The 13,538-nt window shown below is 37.6% G+C and overlaps 1 pseudogene; it reads right to left on the reverse strand.

The window, feature by feature from the left end:
• The window catches only part of LOC137730957 (aspartic proteinase CDR1-like), a 63,548-nt pseudogene extending 50,010 nt beyond the window's left edge, over positions 1-13,538 (reverse strand).

The raw sequence follows: 13,538 nt of genomic DNA on the forward strand, positions 1-13,538 counted from the left end.
AGTTTGTGGAATCCTTAAGGATTAGTAAACACTAGTCTTTATCAAAGGGAGAATTGAAATGTAGTTTCAATTCACAATCAATTGTTAAGAGTAACAATCGCCCACTGCCTCACTAATTGGAACCTAATGGATCGTATACCGAGTAAGGATGAAAGTGAAGAAATATAAATGAGATGGATAAGCAATTAAATAGTTTAATTGAGAATGGTCAAGAATATTAATTAGTTAATTAATCTTACAAAATGTTCGTATTGGGCTTTTAAGTTGGTTTGGGGTTTCAGGGCCCAAAAAGGTTTTTGGTCCTCAAGGCCCATTGAGTTTAGGTTGTGTGACAACTAAATGGAAATTAGCCCAATAACTAAGTCAAAAACCGGCCATAGGGTGAGTGGATGCAAACTTGGCTTAATTGCAAGTTTGCCACTTAGATGTGAGGTGGTATTAAGGCAACTTTGTAGCCATTCTCTCACTAGGGTTTTCTTGGGTCAAAGAAGAGAAGCCTTTTCTCTCTTTTTCTTTATAGAGGCAGGCCACTTAGGGGTGGGATAGCTACCAATCTTTCTTCCTCTAAGTCAACTATTTCATCTTTACACCTCATCTTTGGTGTGGAGACTTAGAGACACCAAACCTTTGGTGTTCTTGGAGATACTTTCCTCACATCCTTAAGGAGCAAAGGAGAATCAAAAGGAAGAAAATCACAAGAAAGATCTAAGGAGCTAGGAGGTGACTTGAAGGCCCTCCACTTGGGTGAATCCCTTGTGTAAAGAAGGATGAGCTTTAAGGGTAATGAATCTCAAAATTCTTCCTTCTCTTTAATTTTGTTAAAGAGTCTTGTGGTTCACCATTCACTAGGCTTTAAAAGTCATGGGTTTTAGAATTGTTTTTTAATGTGTGCCTACTTTAAACTGTTATTAGTTTGCTTATGTGTTCAAATGTTCTTACATGTTCTTAGCTAGGAAAAAAAATTTCCTTCATTTCTTCCCTTGGCGCACTTAGCGAGGCTAGGGTGACCACGAGCTCGTGCCTCGGGTGCTCTTAGTCCTTCGGCAGAGTTGATGTAGAGGTGGAAGGCATAGTAGAGAGAGCTAATGCTTTGCTTCGAGTTGCAATGCCTAAAATGCCACCACTTGTGGCAATGATGTTCTTGTTCTTTGCGTTGGTTGCGGGAATAGCTTGATGCCATGTATGTTTCTTAGTTGCGAGCTCGTGCCTTAGGTGCTCTTAGTCCTTCGGCAGAGTTAATGTAGAGGTGGAAGGCACGGTAGAGAGAGCTATAGCCTTGCTTCGAGTTGCGACACCCAAATTGCCACCACTTGCGGCAAGGATGTTCTTGTTCTTTGCGTTGGTTGTGGGAATAACTTGATCCTTTCTTGATGCCATGTATGTTTCTTGTGGATTTGAAGACAGAGATGAGAGGCAGAGAGATCTCGCTAGGCATGCCAAATTTGTAAACACGAAAATTGTGTAACGAATGAAACAATCTCTGTTTATAATTTTCCTTTAATTCAGTGTTCAAATTATATGAAGATGCGTAGATTGTTGATCCAAGGGTCGCGATGACTTGATCTCAGATGAACTATTGAACGATTGTTTCAAGTTTTAAGTTTGAAACAATACGTTGATAGTCTTCACCTCAAAGCTACAACAAAAGTAGTGTTGATGTAGGATTTCGTTGATTCAAGAGTCTTGGCGACTTGATCTTGAATCGAACGTTGTTACAAGTTTTGAGTTTGCAACAAAGTCTTGAAGGAATCGGCACAGGTGCTTGTTGATTCTTCAGGGGAGTGCTTTGCTTTTGTCGAAAGAAAGCTTCAGCTTTGGTTATGCGTTCTTTAAAGAGAGCTTTGGCCACAGATTAGTCTTCAAAGATTTGGTAGAGGTTCTCCTTTTGTGAGAATTTCGGCCTTGAATGTAGAAATTGTCAACCTTAAATGTAGAAATTGTTGACCTTATACTTGTCCGTGGACCTTGTATTTATAGACTTCTCAAAGCTTGCCTTTGGATGGATTTTGCTTTGATTTGTGTCTTGATTCGTCCATGGGAGAATTTAGGCCATGTTTTGTGTCTTAATTTCAGCCAATTTCCTTGCTTGGTCGAATTATAGGGCTTTCTTGCCTATTTTGTGAGCAATCTTCAATTCTTTCTTGTTTTGTGAAGATAGTTTAGCTTTCATTCTGGTTTTGAGAGATTTTGGACTCCATGCTGATTTTAAGAGATATTTTCTCCCTATTGCCGAAATTTGGGAAGTTTTATTCTTCCTTTGCTTGATTTGTGCCACATGTCATTGAAGACTTGTCTATTTGTGATGATTCATATTCCACGTGGAGCTTTGTGATGCATCATTCGCATGCAACGAAATTTACATGTCTACAATTGGATTTATAGAAATGTTACATTCCTGTGGGAAAAACAACTCACTAAATAATCAATAAATGCAATAAAACATGCAATAAAAAGGAATGAAGACAGAACCCCTATATTCGATGAAAAAGTCGGTAAGGGAGTCCTAGACACAATCAACACATTACTCTTCACAATACTTGAACACTTCATAGAAACACCAAGTAACGTAACCTCCAAAATACATGATCAACTAAGTAATCTAAGATATCCCACCTTAAGCGACTTTAGGTGGTACAAAGACATTTTCATGTCCTAAGTAATGCTTAGAGAAGGCAGTAAAGAGTCATTTTGGAAAGATAAATTCAAAAATTGGATTACCAAACTTATTTTCACACAAAATCAGACAAGTTTTAGTCAACGAAGAAGGTACCATACCATATAATACCCTTACTTATGGAAATATTATTAATATTTTCTAGAAGGAAGGATTAAAAATGTGTATTGATATGAAAATAACAAAACAAGTCAACAAAGATAAATCAATAGCCAAATATGAGTTATGAATGTTTTATGAACAATACGGTTTACCCCCTATTGCCCCTTCTAGTAAAAAGAAAAGCATAGAAAGATATCCCAATAAATACCAAAATAAAAGATATCACAAATATGACAAGTACAACAAAAAGAATTTTAACACCAATAAATTCTATGAAAAAAGTAAACCTAACAAAAATTGGAAAAAAAATCATTTAATAAAATTTATTCCAAAGATCAAAACAAAGGTAATTTGGCCACCATGCAAACAAATGTACAGTAAAAAAAGATAATTAATTAGTTAAAATATATGAGGAACAGAAAACTAAATTAATCCAAGTGCTAGAGTTAAAAGACACAGACCAAAGTGAAAATGAACAAGAGTTCGATTATAACTCCTCAGAGTCAAACCATTCAAACAACTATGACTCCCTAGACATAAATATGGGATGCAGAGATAGTTGTCGTAAAACAATTTCAGTCTTAAATAAACAAGAAGAACAAGAAGGTTTATTAATTGAATTAATTAGTAAAATCGATGATCCAGAATTAAAATCTCATTACTTGAAAAAAATTAAAGAAATTAGATAGTCAAGAAGAAGCTAGCACCAGTCAACAGCCAACTTGTCACATCCCGGCCTGGGGCGAATCATTTCCCGGGCCCGCTCCACCACCGTAGCATGATATTGCTCACTTTGGGCCCCGACCACACCCTCACGATTTTGTTTCTGGGAACTCACATGAGAACTTCCCAATGGGTCACCCATCCTGGAGTGCTCTCGCGTGCTATTTGTTTAACTTCGGAGTTCCCATGGAACCCGAAGCCAGTAAGCTCCCAAAAGGCCTCATGCTAGGTAGGGATGAGAATATACATTTAAGGATCACTCCCCTGGGCAATGTGGGATGTCACAGCCCGCGCGGGGAAGTGATCCGCCCCGGGCCGGGATGTGACAATTTGGTATCAGAGCCTAACCCTGGTCGCGTGTGTGCCGACGAGGATGTCGGGCCCCTAAAGGGGGTGGATTGTGACATAGGGGAGTGATCCTTAAATGTATATTCCCATCCCTACCTAGCATGAGGCCTTTTGGGAGCTCACTGGCTTCGTGTTCCATGGGAATTCCGAAGTTAAGCAAGTAGCGCGCGAGAGCACTCCTAGGATGGGTGACCCATTCGAAAGTTCTCGTGTGAGTTCCCAGAAACAAAACAGTGAGGGCATAGTCGGGGCCCAAAGCGGACAATATCGTGCTACGGTGGTGGAGCGGGCTCGGGAAGTGGTCCCCCCGGGCTGGGATGTGACAATTTGGTATCAGAGCCTAACCCTAGTCGCGTGTGTGTCGACGAGGACGACAGGCCCCTAAGGGGGGTGGATTGTGACATCCCACATCGCCCAAGGGAGTGATCCTTAAATGTATATTCCCATCCCTACTAAGCATGAGGCCTTTTGGGAGCTCACTGGCTTCGGGTTCCATGGGAACTCCGAAGTTAAGCGAGTAGCGTGCGAGAGCACTCCCAGGATGGAGGATGGGTGACCCATTGGGAAGTTCTCGTGTGAGTTCTCAGAAGGCCTCATGCTAGGTAGGGATGGGAATATACATTTAAGGATCACTCCCCTGGACGATGTGGGATGTCACACAACTCCACAAAGTAAAATCTGTCTTGGTACAACCTTGGAAAGATTTAATGAACCAAAAAAAGAAATTATGGTTACAGATTTATAATATGAAGTAAACAAAATTAAGGAAGAAATAAAAATCCTTAAAACAGACAATCAATAAATTAGATCACATCTTAGCTTCATTCAAACACAAAAATTAATTGAGAAAGAATCTAAGCAAAACAATAAACAAACTTCTTCCTCATCCGAGAAAGAACCAAGAGAAAACAACCATGAAGAAAATGATAAAGGTTCAACCAAAAGTTTAATTTTAAGCTCATTTAACAAAATGGCTTTTTAGCCAAAATGGTCTCTGAGATTTGCATAACCCCTCAATTTACCACCAATCAATACAAGTGGTCATTGATATCATCCACCACCAATCATTTTAGTCCTTCTGTGAATAGTTATGTTAAATAAAGATTAAAATGATGAAACTACCCTCAATTTAATAAACAATAAGTCAAAATGATTTGACAAAAATTGAGGGTATTTTTATAAATTTATCCTTAATTAATGGAGAATTTTCACGGAATGACCAAAATGATTGATGGTGGACAAACTTAGGGACCAATTCTATCAACTTCAAATTTCAGGGACCAAAATGAGGAGTTATACAAATCTCAGGGATCATTTTGGATAAAAGGCCTAACAAAATTAGAATTAGAAAATGGTATTTAAATGTCAAACTAATAAATGAAGATTTCTAAAGAGAAACAATTGCCCTAATCAATTCAGAAGCAAATTTGAATTGTATTCATAAGGGAATAATTTCAACCAAATACTTTCACAAATCAACTAAAATCCTTAGTACATCCAACCATTTCCCAATGCAATTAAATTACGAAATACCAAAAGCACACATTTGTCAAGACAATGTTTGTTTTCAAACACCATTTGTCCTTGTAAAAAAAAAAACATATCAGACCATATCATTTAGGACTTCCTTTCATAGCCCTTATGTATCCTTTTACAGTACACTATGATGAATTTCTACCATTGCTATGGGCCAAGAAGTAAAATTTAAGTTCTCTTCTAAAACAGAGCTCAACGGGATAAATTAGTTAAAGAAAATAATATTTCAAAAACAATCAACATAATTGAAAGAAAAATGCAACACATGAGTTATTTAAAAGAAGAAATAAATTACGAAAGAATTGAAGATCAGTTAAACAGCAAACCCTTACAACAAAGAATTAATTCTTTTCAACAAAACTTGTTGAAGAAATATGTTTAGATAATCCTAATGCCTTTTTGTGTAGGAAACAACATACAGTCAAACTTCCTTACATTAAAGAATTCGATGAATGGAAAATACCCACAAAAGCTAGGTCAATCCAAATGAGTCATGAAACTATGAAATTTTGTAAACATGAAATCACATAATTACTCAACAAAGGAATAATCAGAAAAAGTAACTCACATTGGTCATGCCCTGCTTTCTATATCCCTAAAAATACTGAATTTCTCCAAGATTAATCATTAATTATAAACCATTAAATGAAGCCTTAGAATGGATAAGATATCCAGTCCCCAATAAAAGAGATTTAACAAAAAGATTAAGTGAAGCAGTAATCTTTTCAAAATTTGACATGAAATTGGACTTCTCGCAAATTCAAATTCATGAGGATGACAAATACAAAATAGCATTTGTCACTCTCTTGGCCATTATGAATGTAATGTAATGCCATTTGGCATGAAAAATGCACCCAGTAAATTCCAAAACATAATTAATGAAATATTCAATCAATATAATCACTTTTCCCTTGTTTACCTGGATGATGTCCTCATTTATTCAAAGTTAATTGATGAACATTGGAAACATTTAAACATGTTCATAAAAATAATTAAGTCAAATAGATTAGTTATTTCAGCTACAAAAATAAAATTGTTTCAAACCAGTATAAGACTTTTAGGATACAATATCCATCATTCAACAATCCAACCCATAGACAGAGTCATCCAGTTTGGAGATAAATTCCCAAATGAAATCACTGACAAAAGTTAGGCCTTGTGTCTTACTTAGCCAGCAGTTCAGTAAATCGTTTTACAACCTTAGGTTCTACCGTAGGGAATTTTCGACCAAATTATCAGTCAACCTTAGTCAAACCTTATGATCATTACAAAACCTCAGTAAAACCACCACAACCAATGATGAATTACAATCAACCCTCTCTTTACATTCCAAAATCATCCAGTGAATATTTGTTCAGTTACCCTCCAAATCTTATTCCAAACCCAACACCAGCAAAGTTGGCCAAATTCTGGTTTCCGCCAAATTTCCACTATCAACCGGAAGAGTTAGACAAAACCTATGAACTTTACAAAAGCATTCTCTTTGAAACCGAGTTAATAACCATTAAACCCATCACCAGTCACACAAATGAAAGATCATGACAAAAAAAGAATGGGGAATCCCTATTTACAATACAAGTCCCTTCACACTCAACCATCCAATATTCAGTACAATTATTATGATTACATCAATGCATGGACCAACATTTTCCTCTATCAGAAAGAAGTCATTCTTGGTTTATCAACTTCGACAAAAAATTTCAACCAATATTGCTAGCTTGGTTCTCCAAGTGGTAGTCAGTTCATGGCCTTACAGTTAGTCTCATCCCATAATCACTCATGCAAATAATCAACTATTTTCGGTCAAGATTCAACAGAAGTCAGTTCAACAAAAAAATACCTCTTCTTTTAATTTTCGTGGCCAAATATAGAGTTCTAGTGATTTTAAAATGGGAGTACGAAGTAGACAATGAAGAAGTTCATAAAGTTAGACTAGTCAAATGGTAGGACAAATTCAGCCAACAAAGAATCATTGAACAGGTTCTTAGTGAATTTCCCATTGAACCACATCCAGTTATCGAAACACAGTCATTATCAGATATCTCTTCATCTTCCTCACTTAAAGAAAAGTCAAAGTCTTCCAAATCATCATCAAAGCATAAAATTGTAGAAATTAAAGACCTTGTACAAAAACTTCTTGCTCAAGTGGCATAATTATAGTCACAGGCAGCCCAATTACAATTACAGTTAAAATCTAAAGATGAAGAAGATGAAACTTCCTCTTAATCCTTAGATGCATCATCACAGCAACTAGTAAAGCCAAACAGTCAAAGCATTAGGTAGGCTGACTACCAGGATGCATAATACCCATTTGCATAAAGCCATGTGAACGCAGTTAGTCACCATGTCAACCACCATGTGAAGAATTCAATCATCATTTTTGTGAAGTCTAAACTTTTAGGTTTGGCTTTCCTTGTCAACATTGTAATTGTACCACATACTCAATCTAGCTTTTCTCTATTTAAGGGCTGTGTTTACTGGGAAGAAATGTTCAAAGATGTGGCACATGTCACTTCAACAGGTTTGTTCATGCATGTGCATTTCATGTCTACATTCCTATTACTTTATGACTAGCTTAGTTGACTAGTCAGTTGTGCACACAGATTTCCAGCAAGTTAGGCACGTAATTTGTGACCTACCCACATGGGCTAACTGACAGTTTTTTGGCGAATGTCTGTTTTTCAGATTGCTTAGAACCTTGACACGTGTCATGAGGGTTGAAAAATGAACCAAAACTTTGAAGGTTAAGATCCCTAGTCGGTTCCTTAGTTCATTTGGGGTTTCAGATCTTATTTCCTAGAGAGAGAAAGAAAGAAAACAACATTAAGGTTTTACCTTCCTCTTTGTTCTTCATTTATGAAACCTTAATTTCAAAACCTTTTTTCATGCATTAAACACCCAATCATTAAAGAATATGGTTGCATTGTCTTTGTGCTTTTACATTAATTTTGTGGTGAAGTGTTTCTAATTTCAAATCTGTAAACTGACCCATTTTTGGATTCTCTTCAGTTTCTTCCTTCAATTGTTTGACTAGAGAAACTGAGTAAATATTTGAATCTAGATATGCATATCATTGTCATATCATCATATGCATAGTTTATGTATTGGTCTCTGTGCCACAAGGTGAAAAGCTTAGGAGGACTGCCACTTCGTTAAGATTGAATGAATCCATCTTGTATAAGGCAAGGTTGCTTCATAGACTAGGTCTAGGAATTGAGCTTTGCATGGTACTTTGTACGAATCCTGATTATACTAGTGGATTGGACTCAGTGGAGAGCCTCTATTTTTTTTAACCTCGAGGTGGGTTTTTCAAGAAAAAAGTATCTTGTGTCCAAAGTTATTTATATTGTGTCACATATCTCACATACATATACATGCTACGTGTATCACTTGAATATATAATTGGCACGTGCTCACAATCATGCTCTCTTAACACATTAATAACTTGGAACGAACTGAGGCCATGTTGAGTAAGATAGCTTTTACTATTTGAAATTGGTTATTGACTCTTTGATTTATTGACTAACAAATTTATCTTAGTTGACTAACAGGCTTGACTAGTCAGTCCAGCAGATTATAGTTTTTATATACAAGTTATTCCGCCTGGTACTAATTTCAATTTTCAGTCATCATTTCAAGACACCATGTGAAGCATGTGAAACATTCAGACATTATTCACATAGTAAAAGCAAGGAATCAATCAGTCAGTAGGAATCACTCAACACATTCTACTATAAAAATAATAATTATTCCAACAAGCTCAATATTCATCAACAGTAAAAACAAGTCATCTTCCAGCTTGTGCTTAAACAGTGAAGAACTCAATCATTCAAGTCTCATTTTCCAAGTCTAGAAGAGGAAGACTCTAAAGACAAAGAAAGCAAGTTAATTTCCATAACTTTCCTTAGTTCAAATTTTCTTCGAGTTCGCATTGTATTCAAGGAAACCAAATATTGTACACACTTTTAGAAAGAGAAGAAGGATGCCTATGAGCATCATCATCCAATTCTTTCAGTAAATTTTATCAGTAAATTGTAAGTTTTCAAAAGTCAATAATAAATTCTAATTTCAATAACTATATTGCATCATTAATTTAAGTTCATTATTTTCATCATAATGTATGATCCAATTTTACTTAGCAATCTTAGTCATTATATATATATATATATATATATATATATATATATATCAAGTTGACTTTGTTTATAAGAAGTAATAAAGCAACAAATATAAGTGATTTATGTATCTGCTAAATGGTCTAGATTCATGGTACTCTTTTCGTCCTTGTAGACATATCAAGACACAAAACATGCCTAAATTCTCACATGGACGAATCAAGACACAAATCAAGGCCAAATCCATCCAAAGGCATGACTTTGGAAGTCTATAAATATAAGGACCCAAGACATACAAAGGGATCGAAAACTACACATTGAGAAGAACCGTTGCACAAATCTTTGAAGACTAATACGCTGCCAAAGCTCTCTTTGAAGAATGCACAACCAAAGCCAAAGCTTTCTGTCACCAAAGCCGAAGCACTCCTTGAAGAATCAACAAGCACTTGTGCCGATTCCTTCAAGACTTTGTTGCAAGCTTAAAACTTGTAACGACATTCATTTAAGAATCAAGTCGCCAAGACCCTTGAATCAATGAAATCCCACATCAACATCATCTTTGCCAGACCTTGAGGTACAGACCATCCAAGCATTATTTCAAGCTCAAAACTTAAAGCAATCATTCTCTGAGATCAAGTCATCACGACCCTTGGATCAACAACCTACGCATCTACATCAAATTTGAAGACTAAATCAGAGGGAAATTGTAAACAAAGATTGTAACTTACAAATTCAAATCAATACAAATTTACTTTGTACACGTGTTCTCATTTCATTCATTACATAATTTTTTTGTTTACAAATTTGGCACACCCAGTGGGACATCTCTACCTCTCATCTCTGTCTTCAAATCCACAAGAAACCTACATAGCATCAACAAAGGATCAAACTATTCCCACAACCATTGCAAAGAACAAGATCATCCTTGGTGCAAGTGGTGGCACTTTAGGCGTCACAACCCAAAGCAAGGAAGACTATTTCTGCCATGCCTTCCACTTTTACATCAACTTTGCCAAAGGAGCAAGAGCACTTAAGGCATGAGCCCATGATCACCTTGACCTCACTAAGGGCACCAAGGGAAGAAAGCTCGATGAGGTACTCTGAGTCCTTGACTTCCGATGCCGACTCAAACAGCAGTTCATATCTCATAGCCATACAAGTCATGATTACTAGTGTGATTTCCATTGAGGACTAGCTGGCGTAAATGAATGAGGTAATCCTAAGGCTAACAAGGACTGTGAAGGAAAATGACTTGCAAATTACCACACTCATCAACCGACTGGAGGCGTAACATGACGATAAAGCTGACTACGACCTAAAGATTGACCTACAAAAAAAAAAAGGAAAATGATGAAGATGAGGAACCTTCGATAGAAAAAGTTGAGCAGAAACTGAACCAAGCAGTAGCTCTCATAGGATCTTTTTCTATCCAACAACCGTAGGAGATGATCACTAGCACCATCAAGGCGCAGTACAAGGGGAGCTTACATGACTCCGTGCTATATTCAAAGCCTTACTTTAAGAAGATTGACGCCTTAAGGATGCCAAGGGGTTATTAGATGCCAAAATTCATGCAATTTGATGGAAGGAGTAATCCCAAACAACATATTGCCCATTTCGTCGAAACTTGCAACAAGATTGGGACTCAGCTACCAAAATCGTCGTTTTTTGCATCATAACAAGCAAGGAAATCCCTTTATACAAGGTCGTATGCTTCACAAAAGAACTTGGGCAAATAACCCCTCTAGTGCCATCAACAAGCTTGGCACATGCGTCTATGTCTTTAACAATATATGGCTTCAAATCGGATAGATCTTAGCAGCCTCTACAGAAACAAGCTTGGTGGATTTCTCACAACTACCCACATGAGCATTCTCCTCTTTCTTAGCTCCCAACGAACGTCTTAGGCACATATTTTGGCATTGGGCACACGACGGAACCTCTATGCTGACAAATTCTATCAGTAATCATACTAGCTATCTTCGGCATGGCAAGCATCACTAGCTTAGATCCAGCAACCTTATCTTTCTTCTCCTTGGAAGAAGTCAAGTCAATCACAAGCCTATCAATAGCAGGCAAACATTCGATTTTTTCTCAACCGACATCTCTTAAGCAGGTAGGGAAGATCTCTTATTTCTACCTTCATTCACAGCAGGCTTCACGACAATGATCAGACAAGTTAATGCCTCCACCTTGATCTGCTTTATCTCCTATTTCGAGGACAGCCCACCTTTCTCCTGGTGAAAAAGGATTAAGCAGCAAATGTTATTCATGGTACTCAGCAGGGATACATAAAGTAACATGCACCTTCTCCATATCTAGAGAAGTCTTGGAATTTGAGCCAAATTATGAATCTTTATAAACAGATGAGGACAATCAACAAATCAGAGAGCAGGTTAGCAAAAGCACAAAGCAGCCTAGAGACTAAGTAGTCTATTTATCAGTGATGAAAATCGTCAGAACGCGCAGCTTAAGGGAAGAATTAGACTCTCATTCTCCACTTATCTCCAAATTCTCCTTGGGCCAGTCATGATATCACTTGCTCGAATGATTAAAGAGCCTATGATGGGATCGCAGTTGCCCAACTTCATCAATATGGCCTATGTCAAAGAAGTACCAAAATTCGTTGATGGTCAGATCCAAATCAAAGAATTGGCTTCGATTAAGGAATCCCACCATCACATGGACCGCATTTGGAGAACATTGAGTGAGGGCACACTTTATGGAACAAAACACTTCTTGGAAGAAACACGGAATGAGAAAAGTAAATCCCAACACGAAGTAGTATGGGTAAAACTTGATGGCTCTCTAAGCCCCCATTACATGGCTCATGGCTACTACCCTCCTTGACACGCGTCACACGCATCCCAGACGGAATGGAGTGCCTATACGCTTCCAAGAAATCTTTGAACAAGTCATTGGAATTAATTTTGAAGTTAACAACCTTGAAGTAGCCCACTTTACTCAAAGACCCACCTTGATGATATAACGGTGGCGCACCATCATCATTCTTGTGGCCTAAAGAAGACATGCTCAAAGAACTTCTACGAAAACACAAGGAATAATCATTAGACAGCAAAAAACTAAAAAAGGTAACAACACACCAGGCCCAAGATCATAGGAGCCCAGCAGCCACACCAGGCCCCACAACCTGGTCCATCTCTTATCTCGGCCCAAAATGCCTCCCGACCCAAGTCAGCAGGAAAGGGTAGCAAGAGCCCCAGGGCCTCCCTTATTCTCTTACTCGCACGAGCCAAGCCTAGCGGCCCGCAGGCCCAAGGCCTCATTTTCCTCTATCTCTGCATACGGGCCCGAGCCCAACAAAATAGGAGACTCACACATCTTTGGCATCACCACAACATGACCAGCACAGGTATCGTCATCATTGGAAAAACTGGCTTTTGCTCCCGAGCATGCTAAACGCACCCTGGAGCATTTCAATGTGCTTATAGCACTTTCTTTGATGGTTGCATTAAGATTATAGTACGGAGAAAGAGCCGAATCACGGTGAAAGAGTTTTGTGGCAAAACAGCTTGGTGTTTTGATGGCGGAAGTTGTGGTCGTAGATGCCGTGAGATTGGTGGTTAAGCATGATAAATATAAGAAAATAACAAATTATTGAGAGAGAGCGAAGGAGATTTTGCAAATAAGCCTGCCATATTTACTTCCCTCAACACAGAATGGTAGACTAGGTAGAAGAGCTATGCTTATTTATATAACATTCTATCCTTGATGTACGATATAAGGATTGTATATCTTGAGCATGTGTCACCAATCATCACATAACATAAATTTCTAAGGTAGTAGTTGTTGTTTCATAAAATATCTATAATCTCAATTAAAAAAAAAAAAAAAGGAAACAAGTAAAGATGGTTTTGTATAAACTGCCTTCTACAGTTAAGGTCATGCAAAAAATCCCTTTTGTCGATTGACAAAACAAATCTTGCAGGGTCCAAATCCAAGTTTACTCCACCTGAAAAATGAGACGTTGTTGCAGGTATTCCGCCAATTTCCCGGCCTACAGTTCCATTGTAGCACAT

Source organism: Pyrus communis, chromosome 16, assembly GCF_041283825.1.
Source record: "Pyrus communis isolate YQ-2024b chromosome 16, ASM4128382v1, whole genome shotgun sequence".
In the NCBI taxonomy this organism is placed as follows: domain Eukaryota; kingdom Viridiplantae; phylum Streptophyta; class Magnoliopsida; order Rosales; family Rosaceae; genus Pyrus; species Pyrus communis.